The sequence below is a fragment of the Salvelinus sp. IW2-2015 genome, linkage group LG4q.1:29, assembly GCF_002910315.2.
Source record: "Salvelinus sp. IW2-2015 linkage group LG4q.1:29, ASM291031v2, whole genome shotgun sequence".
NCBI classification, from domain to species: domain Eukaryota; kingdom Metazoa; phylum Chordata; class Actinopteri; order Salmoniformes; family Salmonidae; genus Salvelinus; species Salvelinus sp. IW2-2015.
This window is the reverse complement of record NC_036842.1, coordinates 58,010,383-58,027,392: the sequence shown is the minus strand read 5'-3', so window position 1 is coordinate 58,027,392 and position 17,010 is coordinate 58,010,383. Positions and strand designations below refer to the sequence as shown.

At 42.1% G+C, this 17,010-nt stretch overlaps 1 protein-coding gene across 1 annotated transcript in view; it reads left to right on the top strand.

Annotated features, from left to right (window-relative positions):
* The first annotated feature begins 240 nt into the window (after nt 1-240).
* The window catches only part of shisal1b (shisa like 1b), a 65,952-nt gene continuing 49,182 nt past the window's right edge, over nt 241-17,010 (top strand). The window contains exon 1 of the mRNA XM_023985167.2: nt 241-866. The gene's annotated coding sequence lies outside the window, so the exon portion shown is untranslated. The remainder of the gene's footprint in view (nt 867-17,010) is intronic.

The window sequence follows — 17,010 nt, the reverse complement described above, 5'->3', positions numbered from 1 at the left end:
ACATTTAAATACTACATTTCCATCTCCATGATCATGCATTGACCCCTGGACAGACAGTGAGGGTGGTGATAGGGGCGGAGATTAGATTATAACTCTCTGGGATGCAAATTAACTGAGGGAGGATGGAGGAGAAGGAGGAGTAGAGAGAGAGAGAGAGAGAGAGAGAGATGTTAAGGAGAAAGGGAAGGAGAAGGTCATATTCACACAAAGAGATCTTCAGCAAAGTTACTGAGCAGAAGTCTTTCCCCCGGAGAGCAGAGAATCCCTTGTTCGTGTAACAGCAGCTGATCCTGTGGCTTCTGCTTCAGACAACATATGAGGAATGCACCCATAGCACACACTGAAACACACAGAAACACACGCTGAAACACACACACAAACACAAGGAAACACACACACTCTAGTGCACACTAGTGTGTAGTGTGTACACACTAGTGTGTACACACTAGCTACCCTCCTCTCCCTCCCTCTCACTCCCTCACTCGCTTCAACTCTCTGGCTCTCTCCTTCTCTCTCTCTCTCACTCCCTCACTCGCTTCAACTCTCTGGCTCTCTCATTCTGTCTCTCTCTCACTCCCTCACTCGCTTCAACTCTCTAGCTCTCTCCTTCACTCTCTCACTCACACTCTCGCTGAGCTCGAACCGCTTGGATACAGTGCAGAGGACTTGGGGAGAGTGCTCTTTTCTTCTTCTGCGTTTCCTTCCCTCCTCTCTCCCTCGTGAGCTGTTGATTTAGATCAATTCATTGGGATGAGGATGCGTTTGTGTTAAGCTGCAACAAAGGAAGAGTGCACAAGAAGCAACAGGGGAGTAATTGACTGCACGGAGAAACAGGAGACCTCCCCTCCTTTACAGGCTCAACAAGGGTGAGTAGAGATCGCTGGTCTTAATCACTAGGAGTTCCCTCTTTCTTTCTCTCTTTTTGCTCTGTATGGACTTGTTTTTGTGGACCTTAGCAAGGCGTTTCAAAGTTTGTATTTACATCCTTACATTGTCCTTTTCATAGTCCTGCAGGAGGACACAGACAGAGGCGTAACTTGTATGGCTTTGTTCGATACAGTTATGAAGCCAAACAATACACTGGTTTCATGTCATTGAGGGATGCCTGCCTCTTTTGTTGGGAGGAGTGAAGTTTCACTCTGGGTTGGGTACATGGCGTGCTCTCTGTTTCTCTCTCATTCTCTGATATCCAGGTGGAGTGTTTTCTCTTCCATGGTAGCAGAGTCAGCTCAGTGTAAGAGACGCGAGGGCGGCTAGCTAGCTCTGTGTCTCTCAGCTCTCCCTTTAAATGTGAGGCAATTAAGGCCGATTGGCAGTGGCTGTTGGTGGGTAACTTGGAAACAGGCGCGTGGGGGAGCTTGGAGGCACATGAGAGGATTTAGAGAGGAGAGGGAGAATCCATTTGTACATCACATAAAGCCGTCTTCTCACTGACTAATGATTCGAATTCACACTCGTGTGTGGCGAAATGACTTAAAAAGCTTATGGGCTTCCATTGCCAGTTTTTGTTGGAGTTATTAAACGTGGCCAGAGGCATCTTGTGTGAGTCTGCGTGTGTATGCATGTGTGCCGGCGTCTGCGTATGTGGGTGACACTGTGTCCCTTTGGAGTGTTTTAAGGTAATGAGTCCATTAGAGCTAATGCACATCAACACACAGTGCTGAGCCTTCACTTCGAAAGACTGCAAAGTAGGAAAGGATTCAGGCAGGGCACTGAGAGCATGTAGCATATTCTCTCTTCCAACAATGCATTTGAGGAATGCATTTTACGCATGCTTGCAGAGTGGCTTTACACTGCAGCTCGCCTGTGGGTCCTTCTCTGACAACATTGTTCTCTGACTTAGGGAAAGTGAGTCAATTAACAGGTCTGTGTTATTATGAATGTACTCATTTCATTTAAACAAGGGACAGGATATACAGGATCACACACACTCAAGTTGGAACACTGGACAGTATTTCTTAGTGGGCGGAGGTGCAACAGCACAGTCATTCTAGACTCCTAGTGTACATAGTTTATTCTCTCTTATTGTCAGCACACCTTTCCCACCATGTGTGCATACATACAGACGTTTTGGACTGCTAATGGCAGTCATCTCCATGTGATTAAACCAATTCTGACCATTAGCCATTATCTCCGCAACTAAAGTACCGTATGTGACCTTGTCACTCTGTCAGACACACACTGTTCTGTTCTGCAGGGCCCTATAAGAGGACAGCCCTGAGGACTTTATCTGAGGGGTATTCAGCCCAGAGGAGGCTGGTGGGACGAGCTATAGGAGGACGGGCTCGTTGTAATGGCTGGAATGGAATTAATGGAATCATCATCAGTTCCTCTTGTCATGTTAGTCACTGCATACCTAACGGCAGTCAAGACATTTCTGGCAGTCATTCATACGTCATCGGAGTGCGCAGCTGAACATTGTACGCTGGAAAACACTCGGTGTGTTATTTTTTTTTATTAAAACAAAACCGCTAATCATTAAATACAAATACCGAAWACTGAATTCCGTGGCGCGGTTAGCTTTTAACAGCTAGGACCGCTATTTCTTGCCCTATTTCTTTTAACAGCTAGTCCCGCTTAACAGACAGGTTGAAGCCTGCTTGACTGAGACACTAAGCTGCTAGCCATCAAGCTAACAAAGTTGGTGCCAGATGAGTTTTGCAATGGAGCCCTCTTTGTCTGGAGAAGTAAATGAATGGTTCCAGCGCTGTAGGAGCTGTATCTACTACGCTTTCTTCAGGGACAAACCGGATCACTCGGAGTTCCAATGCGGCAATTGTTTACTTGCCAAGGATTATAGGCTTGAGGTGGCTTACTTGATCACGCAGGTCGCCAGCCTACTTAAGAAACTGGGGAAAACGCAGAGTGGAATGTTTACATTTTATACTCTGGTGGCTGGACGGCGTTCGTTCTTGTTGGATGCATCTCCGCCTTGTCATTTGTCTTATCCGACTGGCCGGTGTTGCCCGGAGCTCCCCCATCTGATAGCGTAATCGAAGGAGCACAGCAAGAGAATCAACAACGGTTGCATGTCACGAGCCGTGGAAGCCAAAGACAGCGGCCTCCCATAAAGCAGTCTACACTCCCAACAAGTAGCCCGGAGTGGATACAAACAACAAATAGTTTCGCCGTCCTGGAGCCTGATCTGTCTGCACCTTCGTCGCTGAGGGTGCCTGTGTCTGCGGCCGCAGTGCCTACTACTACGATTTCTAAGTCAACATCGGCAACCTTCCGTCCCTGCTCTGGATCGAGAGGGGCTTTTCCGTCTGTCAGAGGCCTTCACCAGGCGTCGGGAGCAATGGGCTCAAGTGATCCTGCCTCTCACCCATCCATAAAGGGTTCTCCGAATCCTGTGAAGCATGAGCGTGGGCGGATTTCCTTGTCATTCTCACCAGCCGTGATTTTGGGCAGCTCCATGGTAAGAAATGTGACCGTTCCTGGAGCAAAAACAATGTCCTATCCCGGAGCTTGAGTAAATGATATTACAAAACTGCTCCCAAATGTACTATGTCAGGACATGGAAATTGATTCTATCGTAGTCCATGTGGGTTTTAATGATGTTATGAAGGGCAGCTCTGAACAGTTTAAATTGGATTTTAAAGAGCTGCTAGACACTAACAAAAGACCCATCATATCTGGCCCTGTGGCCTCTCTGAATCGTGGCATTGAACGCTTTAGCAGGATTCTTTCTCTTCACAACTGGCTACGTGATTGTTGCAACTTTTGTTGACAATTTCGATACTTTTTGGAAACAAAACACACTTCATAAGGAGGATGGGATCCACTCAAATCATTTGGGTTTTGAGTGGATCCTGCGTTGAGTGCTGCGTTGAATGCTGCGTTGAGAAACTGGCTTATCAATGACTCAAGCGCAGCTCAGCTAATCCCTTCCATTGTGACGCAGTGTTGACAAATGTACATTACACCAGAGGCGATGGTAGACACAATGTAAGTAACCTAATTTATGTCCCTCTAACTGTCCTGAATGCCTCTGCTGATCCTACAACTATTGTATGCATAAATCATGTGCCTATGAACCAGATTTATACTGTTCACTGTGTGCAGCTCACCCTGCACTAACATAAATAACATGAGCATATCTACTTCTGCTAAGCTTCTCAGTAAAGCAATAAAAATAAGTAAGCATCTCTGTAGAAAAGTGCTCAAAATATCCCACATTAATATATGAAACAACGGTCAGGAAATCAATAATTTGCTAGTAACAGATGACATTCATATTCTGACTATCTCTGAAACTCACTTAGATAATACATTTGATGATACAGTGGTAGCAATACAAGGTTATAACATTTACAGAAAAGATAGAAATGCCAATGATGGAGATGTTGCTGTTTATATTCAGAACCACATTCCTGTAAAGATTAGAGAGGATCTCATGTTAAATACTGTTGAAGTAATATGGCTACAGGTTCATTTCCCTTACCTAAAGCCCTTTCTGGTGGGAAGCTGCTATAGACCACCAAAAGCTAACAGTCAGTATCTAGATAACATGTGAAATGTAACAGAGACGTATATTTTCTGGGTGATTTAAATATTGACTGGCTTTCATCAAGCTGCCCACTCAAGAAAAAGCTTCAAACTGTAAGCAGTGACTGCAACCTGGTTCAGGTTATCAGTCAACCTACCAGGGTAGTTAAAACTTCTTTGGGCTGCAAGCCCGAAGCCGGGCACAATATGACAACAGCCACRTCAAGTGCAGGGCGCGAAATTCTAAATATATTTTTTAGAAATATTTAACTTTCACACATTAACAAGTCCAATGCAGCATATGAAAGATAATCATCTTGTGAATCCAGCCAACATGTCCGATTTTTAAAATGTTTTACAGCGAAAACACCACGTATATTTATGTTAGCTCACCACCAAATACAAAAAGGACAGACATTTTTCACAGCACAGGTAGCATGCACAAAACCAACCTAACTAACCAAGAACCAACCAAACTAACCAAGAAACAACTTCATCAGATGACAGTCTTATAACATGTTATTCAATAAATCGATGTTTTGTTCGAAAAATGTGCATATTTGAGCTATAAATCAGTTTTACATTGCAGCTACCGTCACAGCTACCGTCAGAAATAGCACCGAAGCAGCCAGAGTAATTACAGACACCAACGTGAAATACCTAAATACTCATCATAAAACATTTCTGAAAAATACATGGTGTACAGCAAATGAAAGACAGGCATCTTGTGATTACAGACAATATTTCCGATTTCTTAAGTGTTTTACAGCGAAAACACAATATAGCATTATATTAGCTATTCGCTATAACTATTCATAAACATTACTAAAAAATACATGTTGTATAGGAAATGATAGATACACTAGTTCTTAATGCAATAGCCGTGTTAGAATTCTAAAAATAACTTCATTACGACATCCAGCTTAGTTATAGCGAGAGAGTGCCCAAAATCTGGGCGCAAACTACTAGTACAACATGTTCGACAGATATATGAAATAGCATCATAAAATGGGTCCTACTTTTGATGATCTTCCATCAGAATGTTGTACAAGGGGTCCTTTGTCCAGAACAATTGTTGTTTGGATTTAGAATGTCCTCTTCTCCAGTCAATTAGCACGGAAAGCTAGCAAAGCGGCGCAAAGCTCTCCTTCCTGAACATACGCAGACAAAGCAACACGCCTAACGTCCCGAAAAAATTTCAATAATCTAATAAAACTATATTGAAAAGACATACTTTACGATGATATTGTCACATGTATCAAATAAAATCAAAGCCGGAGATATTAGTCGTCTATAACAGCTTTACAGAAGGCAATACCAGGTCCCTTCTCGCGCGTTCCAGGAAACAGGAAATTGGGGTCACGTCATGCCAAGAGCTTTTATTCGACCCCAGATCAAGTTATACACTCCATTTCTTCTCTCACTCCCTGTTGACATCTAGTGGAAGGTGTATGAAGTGCATGTATACTGATATACAGTGGGGAGAACAAGTATTTGATACACTGCCGATTTTGCAGGTTTTCCTACTTACAAAGCATGTAGAGGTCTGTAATTTTTATCATAGGTACACTTCAACTGTGAGAGACGGAATTTAAAACAAAAATCCAGAAAATCACATTGTATGATTTTTAAGTAATTAATTCGCATTTTTTTGCATGACATAAGTATTTGATCACCTACCAACCAGTAAGAATTCCGGCTCTCACAGACCTGTTAGTTTTTTCTTTAAGAAGCCCTCCTGTTCTCCACTCATTACTTGTATTAACTGCACCTGTTTGAACTCGTTACCTGTATAAAGGACACCTGTCCACCCACTCAATCAAACAGACTCCAACCTCTCCACAATGGCCAAGACCAGAGAGCTGTGTAAGGACATCAGGGATAAAATTGTAGACCTGCACAAGGCTGGGATGGGCTACAGACAATAGGTAAGCAGCTTGGTGAGAAGGCAACAACTGTTGGCGCAATTATTCGAAAATGGAAGAAGTTCAAGATACAGGTCAATCCCCTCGGTCTGGGGCTCCATGCAAGATCTCACCTCGTGGGGCATCAATGATCATGAGGAAGGTGAGGGATCAGCCCAGAACTACGGCAGGACCTGGTCAATGCACTGAAGAGAGCTGGGACCACAGTCTCAAGAAAACCATTAGTAAACACACTACGCGTCATGGATTAAAATCCTGCAGCGCACGCAAGGTCCCCCTGCTCAAGCCAGCGCATGTCCAGGCCCGTCTGAAGTTTGCCAATGACCATCTGGATGATCCAGAGGAGGAATTGGAGAAGGTCATGTGGTCTGATGAGAACAAAAATAGAGCTTTTTGGTCTAAACTCCACTCGCCGGTGTTTGGAGGAAGAAGAAGGATTAGTACAACCCCAAGAACACCATCCTAACCGTGAAGCTTGGAGGTGGAAACATCATTCTTTGGGGATGCTTTTCTGCAAAGGGGACAGGACGACTGCACCGTATTGGGGGAGGATGGATGGGGCCATGCATCGTGAGATCTTGGCCAACAACCTCCTTCCCTCAGTAAGAGCAATTGAAGATAGGTCGTGGCTGGGTCTTCCAGCATGAACACGACCCAAAACACACAGCCAGGGCAACTAAGGAGTGGCTCCGTAAGAAGCATCTCAAGGTCCTGGAGTGGCCTAGCCAGTCTCCAGACCTGAACCCAATAGAAAATCTTTGGAGGGAGCTGAAAGTCCGTATTGCCCGCGACAGCCCGAAACCTGAAGGATCTGGAGAAGGTCTGTATGGAGGAGTGGGCCAAAATCCCTGCTGCAGTGTGTGCAAACCTGGTCAAGAACTACAGGAAACGTATGATCTCTGTAATTGCAAACAAAGGTTTCTGTACAAATATTAAGTTCTGCTTTTTCTGATGTATCAAATACTTATGTCATGCAATAAAATGCAAATTAATTACTTAAAAATCATACAATGTGATTTTCTGGATTTTTGTTTTAGATTCCGTCTCTCACAGTTGAAGTGTACCTGTGATAAAAATTACAGACCTCTACATGCTTTGTAAGTAGGAAAACCTGCAAAATCGGCAGTGTATCAAATACTTGTTCTCCCCACTGTATATGAAGGCCATTTATAGGCAGGCCCTAGAACAGAGCATCGATTTCAGATTTTCCACTTCCTGTCAGGAGGTTTGCTGCAAAATGAGTTCTGTTTACTCAACGATATAATTCAAACGGTTTTAGAAAACTAGAGAGTGTTTTCTATCAATAGTAATAATAATATGCATATTGTACGAGCAAGAATTGAGTACGAGGCCGTTTGAAATGGGCACCTTTATCCAAGTTACTCAATACTGCCCCTGCAGCCATAAGAAGTTAAACAGCACAGGAATAAATCATCACCTTGTACTGATCACACCTTCGCTAATGCTGCAGAAATTTGCTGGAAAGCAGTATCCAGATCCATCAGATATAGTGATCACAATATAGTAGCCATATCTAGGAAATAAGTATTACCAAATTGGTTCTAATATTATGTAGAAGAGGTCATATAATAGTTTTATAGTGATCCTATGTTGTTTATGTACAGTTGAAGTCGGAAGTTAACATACACCTTAGCCAATACATTTAAACTCAGTTTTCCAATTCCTGACATTTAATCCCAGTAAAAATTCCCTGATTTAGGTCAGTTAGGATCACCACTTTATTTTAAGAATGTGAAATGTCAGAATAATAGTAGAGAGAAGGATTCATTTCAGCTTTTATTTCTTTCATCACATTCCCAGTGGGTCAGAAGTTTACATATACTCAATTAGTATTTGGTAGCATTGCCTTTAAATTGTTTAACTTGGGTCAAATGTTTTGGGTAGCCTTCCACAAGCTTCCCACAATAAGTTTGGTGAATTTTGGCCCATTCCTCCTGACCGAGCTGGTGTAACTTAGAAGGTTTGTAGGCCTCCTTGCTCGCACACGCTTTTTCACTTATGCCCACATATTTTTGTATGGGCTTTGTGATGGCCACTCCAATACCTTGACTTTGTTGTCCTTAAGCCATTTTGCCACAACTTTGGAAGTATGCTTGGGGTTATTGTCCATTTGGAAGACCCATTTGCGACCAAGCTTTAACTTCTGATGATGAGATGTTGCTTCAATATATCCACATAATTTCCCTACCTCATGATGCCATCTATTTTGTGAAGTGCACCAGTCCCTCCTGCAGCAAAGCACCCCTATAACATGATGCTGCCATCCCCATGCTTCACGGTTTGGATGGTGTTCTTCGGCATTTCTCCAAAAAGTACGATCTTTGTCCCCATGTGCAGTCGTAAACTGTAGTCTCACTTTTTTATGGCAGTTTGGGAGCTGTGGCTTCTTCCTTGCTGAGCGGTCTTTCAGCAGCCGCCTTTCAGCGGCTTTATGTCGATATAGGACTCGTTTTACTGTGGATATAGATACTTTTGTACCTGTTTCCTCCAGCATCTTCACAACTTCCTTTGCTGTTGTTCTGGGATTGGTTTGCACTTTTCACACCAAAGTACCTTCATCTCTAGAAGACAGAACGCATCTCCTTCCTGAGCAGTATGATGGCTGCGTGGTCCCATGGTGTTTATACTTGCATAGTATTGTTTGTACAGTCGAACGTGGTACCTTCAGGCATTTGGAAATTGCTCCCAAGGATGAACCAGACTTGTGGAGGTCTACAATTTTTTTTCTGAAGTCATGGCTGATTTCTTTTGATTTTCCCATGATGTCAAGCAAAGAGGCACTGAGTTTGAAGGCAGGTCTTGAAATACATCCACAGGTACACCTCCAATTGACTCAAATTATGTCAATTAGCCTATCAGAAGCTTCTAATTTTCCAAGCTGTTTAAAGGCACAGTCAACTTAGTATATGTTAACTTCTGACCAACTGGGATAGTGATACAGTGAATTATAACTGAAATAATCTGCCTGTAAACAATTGTTGGAAAAATTACTTGTGTCATGCACAATTTCGATGTCCTAACCGACTTGCCAAAACTATAGACATTTGTGGAGTGGTTGAAAAACGAGTTTTAATGACTCCAACCTAAGTGTATGTAAACTTCTGACTTCAACTGTAAATACTATTTGTTTGTCAGTGGTATGTTATCAGGAACAGACACTGCACTTGACACATTTATGAAATTGCTTATTCCAGTTACAAATAAGCGTGCACCTATTAAGAAAATGTCTGTAAAAACGGTTAAATCCCCATGGACTGATGAGAAATTGAAAAATGTTATGGTTGAGAGGGGTGAAGCAAAAGGTATGGTAAATAAGTCTGGCTGCACAACCGATTGGCAAACATATCGCAAATTGAGAAATCACGTGACTAAACTGAATAAAAAGAAGAAGAAACTACACTATGAAACAAAGATAAATGACATAAAGAATGATAGGTGCTTTGGATCACCTTAAATTATATTTTGGGGAAAAAAGCAAACTCAGCTCCATCATTTATTGAATCAGATGGCTCATTCATCACAAAACCAACTGATATTGGCCAGATTAGCAAATGTAGGCATAACATGCCAGCAACAAACACTGACACTACACATCTAAGTATATCTGACCATATTATGAAAGACAAGCATTGTAATTTTGAATTCTGTAAAGTGAGTGTGGAAGAGGTGAAAAAGTATTGTTGTCTATCAAGCAAGACAAGCCACCGTGGGCCTGACAACTTGGATGGAAAATTACTGAGGATAATAGTGGACGATATTGCCACTCCTATTTGCCATATTTTCAATTTAAGCCTACTAGAAAGTGTGTGCCCGAAGACTTGGAGGGAAGGAAAAGTAATTCCGCTATTTAAGAATGGTAAAGCTCCCTTTACTGGTTCAAATAGGAGACCAATCAGCCTGTTACCAACCCTTAGAGAGTGTTCTTTAATGGAAGCCTCTCCAGCATAATCCAGGTAGAATCAGGAATTCCCCAGGGCAGCTGTCTAGGCCCATTAGTTTTTAAAATCTTTACTAATTTTTACTAGTGTGTCCACGTATGCGGATGACCCAACACTATACGTCAGCTAGCTACTAATGACTGCAATACTTAACAAAGAGTTGCAGTTTGTTTCAGAGTGGGTGGTAAGGAATACGTTAGTCCTAAATATTTCTAAAACTAAAAGCATTGTATTTGGGACAAATTAAAACTTGTAATAAATAGTGTGGAAATTGAGCAAGTTGAGGTGACTAAACTGCTTGGAATAACAGTGGTCAAAACATATTGATACAACAGTAGCTAAGATGGGGAGAAGTATGTCCATAATAAAGCGCTGCTCTACCTTCTTAACAGCACTATGAACAAGGCAGGTCCTACAGGCCCTAGTTTTGTCGCACCTGGACTACTGTTCAGTCGTGTGGTCAGATTTACAAAAGGGACTTAGGAAAATTGCAGGGCAGCACAGCTGGCCCTTGGATGTACACAGAGAGCTAATATTCTTAATATGCATGTCAATCTCTCCTGGCTCAAAGTGGAGGAGAGATTGACTTCATCCCTACTTGTATTTATGAGAGGTATTGACATGTTGAATGCACCGAGCTCTCTGTTTCAACTAGTGCATACCAAACAAGATATGCCACCAGAGGTCTCTTCACACTCCCCAAGTCCAGAACAGACTATGGGAGGTGTACAGCACCATGACTACCTGGAACTCTATTCCACATCAAGTAACTGTTGCAAGCAGTAAAATTTGATTTAAAAAACAGATAAAAATACACCTTATGGAACAGCGGAACTGTGAAGAAACACAAACATAGCCACTTACATATGCATACACACACACACGATAACATATGCACTATACACACATGTACACATGGATTTTGTTCTGTAGATATGTGGTTGTGGTGGAGTATGCCCCTGAGGGCACACAGTGTGTTGTGAAATCTCTGAATGTATTGTAATGTTTTAAAAATTTTATAAACTGCCTTAATTCATTTTGCTGGACCCCAGGAAGATTAGCCCAATGTCACCCCCTGACCTTAGATATCTCTGTTTTCTATCATTTTTGGTTAGGTCAGGGTGTGACTAGGGTGGGTACTCTAGTTTTTTGTATGTCTAGGGTTTTTGTATGTTTAGGGGTTTTGTAGGTCTAGGGGTTTTGTATGTCTATGTTGGCCTGATATGGTTCCCAATCAGAGACAGCTGTTTATCGTTGTCTCTGATTAGGGATCATATTTAGGCAGCCCTTATTCCCACTTTCTGGTGTGGGATCTGGACTATGTGTAGTTGCCTGACAGCACTATATTGTATAGCTTCACGTTTAGTTTGTTATTTTGTTAGTTTGTTCGGTGTTCATTCTTTTAATAAAGAGAATGTACGCATACCACGCTGCGCCTTGGTCTCCTTCATACGACGATCGTGACACCCAAAAGGTTCTTCCAGGCACCTTTACTTCTGTTAGGTTCTAATTTTCAGAGTAAAAACTCAACGGACTCTATGAAAACTCAACCAAATGTATTCTTCCCAGAGGATCAATACAGCTGCATTAGACAAAGAACTTTTCACACAAGCACTGATATTTAACCCTTCCTCCTTGGCTGAGTTTCCTCCTACACATCTGTACAAACATTGTATCTTTACTGCTAGGCAGGACACTAAGTGATACAGGCCATAAACTTTTCTTTCTCCCTTAACGTGACCTGACCTYATCTCGACCCCCTTGATCACTAATCCATGGCTCTCTCCCTTTATCAGTGCATGTCACATGTGATCGCTTTCCCTACACTCAGTACATTCCAAGTTTAATTGCACACACCACATACAGTACCTTCCTCCTACAGATAACCATTAACTTCTGATGTAGACCCTCTAACCCTAAGCACTCAATATTTCAATAGGATACCTGATCATTTTTTTATTACATTTTTTATTTAACCTTTCTTTAACTAGACAAGTCAGTTAAGAACAAATTCTTATTTACAATGGCGGCCTGGGAACAGTGGGTTAACTGCCTTGTTCAGGGGCAGAACGACAGATTTTTACTTGTCAGCTCTGGGATTCGATCTAGCAACCTTTCGGCTACTGGCCCAACGCTTTAACCTTTCCCCAAATTTAGGAGTTAGTACCCAGAATCCATCACTTCTAAGAGTGCATGTTGTTGGTTTTAAGTCATTCCCTGTCTTTTCTTAGCTAATTATCTTGATGGTTTCTTTATAGACTTCGTGCTATCTGTGTTTATGTAGTGGTAGACTTGTGGTGTTGATAACCTGTCTGTGTTGATATAACCCTATTAAATTGTAGAGGTGGCCTGTCATATCGGAGGCATGGCTTTTCAGAGAGTTCGTTTTTGGTCACCCTTTAGCGTAAATGTCATTCCTGTTCATTTTAAGTTTGTACACTGCAATATTTAATATTCACTTTGCTGATTACATACCTTAATAAAGTGGTAACTATTTAAACTTTGTTAGCCTCATTGAAGGTACAAAACTGTCAGTGATCAACCAAAATATGTGATGACAATAAAACAGAACAGATGAACAGGAATAACATTTAATCTAACGGGTGGCCAAAAAATATCTATCTTAAAGCCACGCCCCTACTAAGCCACACATCCACTCCAGGTTTCCTCCAGGAACCTGTTGCTACATTAAACCATTAAAGGTTCCCCCAAGAACCCCTCAACTAACCAAAGGTGCAAATTTGAACCATTGACTAGGAACTCCAGGGTTCTATGAGTCACCACTAATTCTAGGAATGCACAACGGCTTTAAAGGGTTTGTACATGCAGATGCCTGTTTCCAAACTCATTGAACTCATCGTGGTTTTTAATATACTGAATATTCATCAGCCTTATCTAGTTATAAAGTTATCTATTTCTGCATTGAGTTCATATGGAGTTCCCCATCTCTAGGCTGAGTCTCTCTCTCTTTCCCTCTGACTGACAGAGGCAGGCAGACAGCCTCAGTCTCATACAGTCAGCAGCCGGTTGGTTCCTTGATAAGGCTCTGGCTTTGCTTTTGATGCTCCCCCTTATCCAATTCCACTCAACAGATTAATATCTCTAGCAGGAGCCTAACAGGAGTTCATGTGGAATATACTCTCATCTCATCTGATCGCTCATCAGCTGTATTGTGTGTATCTGCTGGGGTTGTGGCCCCACAGGGCCCCATATTCAAAAGCTGTAATCATTAGACGCCAGAGGCACTATGCCAGCTGTTACACTGTCAAGTGTAATGTCTGATAGGACTACATGAAGCTTTATGCCCCCTGTTTACTGCACAACTGTGTCTGCTCAATGGATAAAACAAAGCACATTGGAAGCTGTTCTCTGTTGTTGTTCACTCCCAATAAAACAACACTTCGTTCATTATACCGAATTGTCAGAAGTGCTGTTTTGTTTGTACTCACCCTTTACAACAATGTCATTCCAGCAGTATTCACATTAACATTATTAGTGGATGGTGTTTTTTGGGATAAGWCAACCGACAGAAGGGCATTCTCTCTCTAGTGTTGTGTATCTAAACCTGAATTTAAAAGCAGGAATAATAAAATAAAGAACATGATGTTGAAATTCAGAGACATTTTTACCCACTGGCTGTTTTGAATACTAATGTGCTGTGTGCTTGTGTGCTGTCGCTCTGTGTATAGAAGTGCATCTTTGGGTCAGTATAAATGTGGGGAAACATCACATCGATTTGAAATGCAATATATACTACCTGGCTATGGAAGTATTGACCTATTGATAAACAATATTTCCATTACAATAATGGCTGTACTTTGCTAGATGGCACATAATATTAGTACTATTGAAGCCTCTGCATAATAACACTATCAGACCGAGAGAGCAATTAGTATGTGATTGGCATTGAATCAGCATGCCACTGATCATGCTTCTACCATTGGCAAAATGTCTTGATCCAAACTACACATAGTTATATGGCTCTACAGGAGCAGGAGAACATGAGCTACATTTTCTGAAAAGCCTGATGTCTGAATCTTACTGTAATTAATGTCTCAGCTCCCCATCAATACTCATTACTTGCTCTCTCTGCCTGTGACCAAATGCTGGACTAGTGGATTTGACCTTTGACCTATCTGATAGACCAGTGTCACAGTACACCAGTGTTCATTTCGTCAGCAATTACTCTGACGATAAATATTCATCAACAAACTTTTTTCCCGATGAAAACTAATGACGATAACGAGAAGAGATGCCATGAAAAAAACAATAACTGTAACAAGAATGAATTTTCATTTTGGTTGAGAGAATTCAGCGTGAGACTAAAGGACATTCAAATTGACAATGAATCTGTTTTGTCCAATCTTAAGCATGAATGCCTTTGAAGAAAATGTAATCCAATCCTCTCATTGGCAGAATGAATGTCTTTCAGTTGCGTGGTCTGATTGAGCTGATCTGCCCTGCTCTCCCACATAGCTCCAGGGCGGTCACTTTAGTCACTCGTCAATCTTTTGAAATTATGTGCTGCCAGCGAGCGTGGACACCTCAACTACTGTAGAAACAATCATCTTTACTCTCTGTCACACCTTGATCTGTTTCACCTGTCTTTGTGATTGTCTCCACCCCCCTCCAGGTGTCGCCCATCTTCCCCATTATCCCCTGTGTATTTATACCGGTGTTCTCTGTTTGTCTGTTGCCAGTTCGTCTTGTTTGGCAAGTCAACCAGCGGTTTTTGTATCAGCTCCTGCTTTTCCCCAGTCTCTCTTTTCTCGTCCTCCTGGTTTTGACCCTTGCCTGTCCTGACCCTGAGCCCGCCCGCCCGCCCGCCTGACCACTCTGCCTGCCCCTGAGCCTGCCTGCTGTCCTGTACCTTTGCCCCATCTCTGGATTATCGACCTCTGCCTGACCTGAGCCTGCCTGCCATCCTGTACCTTTGCCCCTGTTGCTGTAATAAACATTGTTACTTCGACACGGTCTGCATCTGAGTCTTACCTTTATCCTGATACTCTCTCTTACTTTCTTGTAGCAATTTTTAGCGTTGATCACATCAGATTAGAAGCTCTATTTTCCCATGTGCGCTGTTATCATCTGTGTTGCCAATCTCGGGGTCGGCAAATGCGAGTGCAGTTGTTTTTTTCCGATTACAGGTGGACAGCTAACACACAGATCAGACACCCATACTGTAACAATGTTTCTTCCGAGGAAGAAGGAGAGGACCAATGTGCAGCGTGGTACGTGTTCATGATTTTTAATAACACTGAACACTAGAACAAAAAAATAAAATAACAAAGCGGAACAAACGAAACAGTCCTGTCTGGTACAGACACAGAGACAGAAAACAACTACCCACAAACACAGGTGGGAAAAGGCTACCTAAGTATGGTTCGCAATCAGAGACAACGATAGACAGCTGCCTCTGATTGAGAACCACACCCGGCCAAACACACAGAAATAGAAACCTAGAACACAAAAACATAGAATGCCCACCCCAACTCACGCCCTGACCAAACCAAAATAGAGACAAAAAAGGATCTCTAAGGTCAGGGCGTGACACATACATACCCCACAAGACATGCCACCAGGGGTCTTTTCAAAGTCCCCAAGTCCAGAACAGACTCTGGGAAATGCACAGTACTACATAGAGCCAAGACTAAATGAAACTCTTCCACATCAAGTAGCTCAGGCGAGCAGTAAAATCGGATAAACCCCCCCCCAGATAAAACACCTCATAGCACAACGTAGACTGTGAAGAGCCAAACACATTGACACACACACATTGTAATATTGTTGTATTGTAGATTTTAAATTGTACATTCCTAGTGTATCACCAAACATTTCTGTAAAAAAATCCAATGATAAAGCCTTGCGTTCCTATTTTTTGTATTTGTTTTGCTCTGTTGACAGTAGGTGCACTTCATTCAGCAGCCCTAGTGCCAGGAAGGCAAAGTGTTCCAATTTTGAACCATTTCATGTGTCTGAAGGTAGAACTCCTGGTCTCACTCAAGGTGTCATAAAAAAATGCACCCCCGTCCCCTTGTACTGTCAAATAAATGGAGCACCCTCCCCCTCATAGAATTATCTCAAAATAATGTTTACGACCACATATAACAATAACAACTGTTATGTTGTGTTTATAAACATGGATATTGACTTTGCCACTTTTGTGGCACAGTCGATGCCACGCAGGGCTATGAGCCAGAAGGTTGAGGGTTCACCAACCACCACAGATGAGCTCAGTCTTCCTGCCTGTTTCATTACACTACAATCAGAGCTGGCTGCAGACAATGATCAGCTAGGGGGAAATCAAATTTTCAACATTATGATGCCATATTTATAATTATATAAAATATATGCAACAAATGTTCCACCAACAGGTTTCTGTGTCTATGCACCGCACAACCAATACACAAAGCATACTGACTTCGAGCACTTCAATATCATGGTTTGAGTTTTCAACACCACAATAAATAGTCTATGTCAATCTCAACAAAAAGAAAATACACCCCTCCCTACCTTATAGGCTTACCCAGTATCAAAGGCTTGGCTTGACAATCTCCGGATGTTATTAAACTTTTTTGTGTTTTGTAACAGATGTCTCTTTCCAGTTGTCACGCCCTGACCTTAGAGATCCCTGTTTA